Source organism: Octopus bimaculoides, chromosome 7, assembly GCF_001194135.2.
Source record: "Octopus bimaculoides isolate UCB-OBI-ISO-001 chromosome 7, ASM119413v2, whole genome shotgun sequence".
Classification (NCBI taxonomy): domain Eukaryota; kingdom Metazoa; phylum Mollusca; class Cephalopoda; order Octopoda; family Octopodidae; genus Octopus; species Octopus bimaculoides.
The window spans coordinates 59,149,118-59,153,438 of NC_068987.1; the positions used below are offsets into that span (position 1 = coordinate 59,149,118).

General features: G+C 35.9%; 1 protein-coding gene across 2 annotated transcripts in view; it reads left to right on the plus strand.

Annotated features, from left to right (window-relative positions):
* The first annotated feature begins 1,760 nt into the window (after positions 1-1,760).
* The window catches only part of LOC106867688 (endoplasmic reticulum-Golgi intermediate compartment protein 2), a 52,227-nt gene continuing 49,666 nt past the window's right edge, over positions 1,761-4,321 (plus strand). The window contains exons 1-2 of one of the 2 annotated variants that reach the window (XM_014912632.2): positions 1,761-1,929; positions 2,008-2,155. The gene's annotated coding sequence lies outside the window, so the exon portion shown is untranslated. The remainder of the gene's footprint in view (positions 1,930-2,007; positions 2,156-4,321) is intronic. The other variant, XM_014912633.2, reaches the window with a different exon arrangement.

Here is a 4,321-nt window from a genome sequence, read left to right on the forward strand (position 1 = left end):
GAGAGAGAGAGAGAGAGAGAGAGAGAGAGAGAGAGAGAGTAGTTCGGTACTTGGATCATATTCGTTTTCAATTTTGTAGCTTGGAACAACGTGAAATATAATGCTTGTTCAGAGACACATCGCGCCTCCCGGTTTAGGAATCGAACTACAATCTTAAGATGATGAAGATAACACTCCTAATCACTAGGCCATACGCCTTCAGTAGTCCCATAGAACTAAGCTTAATTCCTGTTTGTGTGGCGTCAAACAGTCGAGAGATAAATCCCAACAGAGATACAACGACAGTCTGCAGCTAATCAACGAAACAACAGATTTATTGCTGCTTGAAACAACAGTGTCCAGTTATACATATTTGCTACAAGGTGGTGGACTGTGGAGAGTTGTATTTGGAGTGCAGACACAATACTCTTCCTTTATAATAGAATACGAATCACCGACCGCTGCATGTCCCAGCTGATTGTCTAATATATCCAACTGAATAACTCCTCTGCGGTTCCAATTTAGGAAACGCTACACCACGACCTTAAATGACACAGCTAATGTTACGACACTGATCAAATGCTAGAAATAAACCCAATCAAGTGAATATATTGATTTAAAATTTTGGCACAAGGCCAACAATTTCAGTCGAGGGAGCTAACGTCATTTACATTGACTCCATTGCTCAACTGGTACTTATTTCATCGATCCCAAAAGATGAGAGGCAAAGTAGACCTCGGTGGAATTTGAACTCAGAATGTATAAAGATGGACGAAATGCCGCTTAGCGTTTAGCCCGGCGCGGTTACAATTCTGCTTGCTCGCTGCCCTAATCAATTGAATATATATATTAATATCTGTATATCTACAGTTCTAAATTGTTGATTGGTCATATGACAGGTTATTTCAAAGCTTATTGGAAGCAACTAATTCAGAAGACGAGAGACGGATGAAACCCATAAATGGGTAGTTTTGTTCAGAAAATCGCGTTCCAGATATGATTGAATTTGTTGTTTCTGTCAGGGACAGTTGGAAGAGAAATAAGCGCATCATGTTTGTTCGAAAGAATTTTGGGTTTGCTTGACAAAATAAATGAATAAATAAGTAAATAAAAAGAACTGGGGGAAATGTGCGTATTTTATTTTAATTAATTTTTACTGTTCGTGTGAAGACGTGTGGCTTAGTGATCAGGGTATTCGACTCACGATCGTGAGTTCAATTCTCGGCGACGCGTTGTGTCCATTAGCAAAACACTTTATTTCACGCTGCTCGAGTCCACTCAACTGGTAAAAATGAGTAGTACCTGTATTTCTCTGTCACGCTGAATCTCCCTGAAAACTACGAGTTCAACTACTTGAGCGTTAATTTCACGAGCAGGCTGTCCCGTTGATTGGATCAAGTGGAACCATCGTCGTCGTAACCGATGGAGTGCCAGTTCTGTTCTTGTCCATTTACTTTTTTTTTTAATTGTATTCTTTAGGAATAAATCGAAAAACAAAATAAAATCAGGAATAGTACAGCTGCAGTAACAATAGGGTTTGGTAAGAATTCTGTTCCTTTTACATTTTAATTTTATTGAAAAATAAATAATATAAATAAATAAATAAATAAATGTGGCTATGTAGCATGTTTCCTGGTTCAGTCCCAGACCTTGGGCAAATGTCTTCTACTATAACGCAGAGCTAACCAAAGTCTTGTGTGTGGATTTAGTAGACGGAAACTGAAAGAAACCGGTCGTATATATATGTATACCTGCGTGTCTGTGTTCTCTCCCATCACCGTTTGACAGCCGGTGTTGTTTTGTTTACAGCCCCGTAATTTAGTGGTTCGGTAGAAGGAAAGAGAGAGACCTATAAGTACTGAAGTCGATTCGTTCGGCTAAAACACTTCAAGGCGATGCGACAGCATGGTTACCGTCCAATTACTGAAACAAGTAAAAGATAAAATGTATGTAAGTAAAATAATCCCTTAATTTCCCGTTTCCTTTCCATGACATTTTCATTGACCATATTTATTTTTTTAATTCCAGGAGTTGAAGTTGAGTTATTCCCCTTGTTTCAAAATGGTGGTGACGTGGAAAAATACTTTGTCAACAAGCTGAGACTGTCCACTCGCCGGTGTTGTCTTTATTAACGACCTCAGACACATGCCTTCTCAGGCTATAATTCAAAATACCGGTGAGTTATAATGATGATACTGTTATTATGATGATAGAGCATTCTCGTTATTAAAATAAAACCTGGCAGTCCCAATCACTTAGTAAATTAGAACTGTAGTTCGATGTTTTAAAACCACCACCACATGAAAAACAAAATAACCGTCTATATAAAACAAAAATATATAAACATTATTGATGTTAGATATAAATTACATTGAATATAGATATAAGAATAAAATTTTTTGTGTATGTATATGTGGCTAGTTAAATAAGTTAGTTTTTGATGTGTACGCACTGAGCTGAATAGTCTAGAAAACGAAGTTTGTGGACCCAGAGTTTGAAAGTGTACACACAAAAAAAATTTGGGGAACACGTAAATGTAAGGAAAGACAGAAATGAAGAAATAAAATGCAGAATATATCAGGCCTTTTCATAACCGCAAAAACCAGTGTTTAAACGACCACTGAGTCAGGTGTTTATTACACGTATAGCTAGTTGGTGTCGTGTACAAACTATGTCCAACTTGTGTCGTAATTTTGTAAAAATTGCTAATTGTAATTATTTCGGTCGTTAATTATAAATGTTGAAGATGTATGATAAATTTCTATAGTAACTAGGTGTTATTCATTTGTTTACCACTGATATGCCCCTCCCCATCACCACCACCCATTTTTGTTAACAGGAAAAGCTGATCCAAAGGAATTTTCATGTTAATTTAATAATTCTATACATTATTTATATTTGCGCAAGTTACAAACACACAAATACACATCTATGTATGTGCTGTGTGTGTATATTATGCTTTACTAAACTAGGAGATTTAACTAAATCTTAAAATGTAGCTTTAAAGATTTTGATTCTTTATGTTATCGCAAAATAATAACTTTCTAGCATGGGTAGAAGCGCTAAAATCTGGAGTCAAAGGAACAGCCCTCTAGATCGATCTCAGTACTTGATTGGTGCGTTATTTTATCGATTAGGATGGGATGTACAGCTATGTGAACTAGAAATCACGAAAATGGATATTTAAGGACGACACTATTAAAAAGTTACGATATCAATTTAAAACACATAGAGACAATTTTATTCAGCTTAGTTTTATTTTGGGGTCGTGTATTTACTGTAAACTATCACCAATTATTGTGTACCTTTAATGCATGTTAGGACATTAAACTAACGGACATAGGCGATACGCTTGACACACAATGATCATTTAAGCATCAGTTTTAGCAGTTTTCAATAAGGTTTTATTTGTTCCATTTTTGACCCCACCGTGATACTAAAGTCATAGTCTCAGGACAGGATGTTAAATCACTTGCCAAATAACTACACTGCAGGAATTTACAGAGATTGTAAGTTTCTCAAATTAAAATTTAAGCTGCCAAATTTAAGAAAAAAAAATCCCTTCCTTCTTTATTATGATAACTGTTTTGATATATCTTGAGATTGTGAGTTCCTAAATTCTTCATTTCATTATTTCATCTATTGGGAAGTTAGCAAGCTGGTAGAAACATTAGCAAGTCAGACAAAATGTTTAATAGGATTTCTTCTGGCTTTTTACATTCTAGGTTCAAATCTTTTTGAGGGTCAATGAAATAAGTACCAGTAGAACACTAGGGTCAATGTAGTCAACTTACCCCATCCCTTAAAACTGTTGACATTATACCATAATTTGAAACCACTATTTCATCTGGTAAGTCTGTAGTGAAAATGTCAGATTTGGTAAAACAACAAACAAAACACCATGTTGTGTTTAGTTATAGCCCAATGATATTGATTTTGCCTTTTATCCTTTCTAGGATAAATAACCAGTCCAAGAACTGTTTCAACTGAATTAACAATACTGTCCCACAAAAATGAGTGGTTTTGAGCTTCTAATGTTAAAAGCCTATCTCTTGCTGAAACACTTGGTTTCTTAGTTAAAACAATAAAATGAAAAAACTTTCATCTCTTTACTCTTTTACTTGTTTCAGTCATTTGACTGTGGCCATGCTGGAGCACCGCCTTTAGTTGAACAAATCGACGCCAGAACTTATTCTTTGTAAGCCTAGTACTTATTCTATCGGTCCCTTTTGCCGAACCGCTAAGTTACGGGGACGTAAACACACCAGCATCGGTTGTCAAGCGATGGTGGGGGGACAAACACAGACACACAAACACACATACATATATATATATATATATA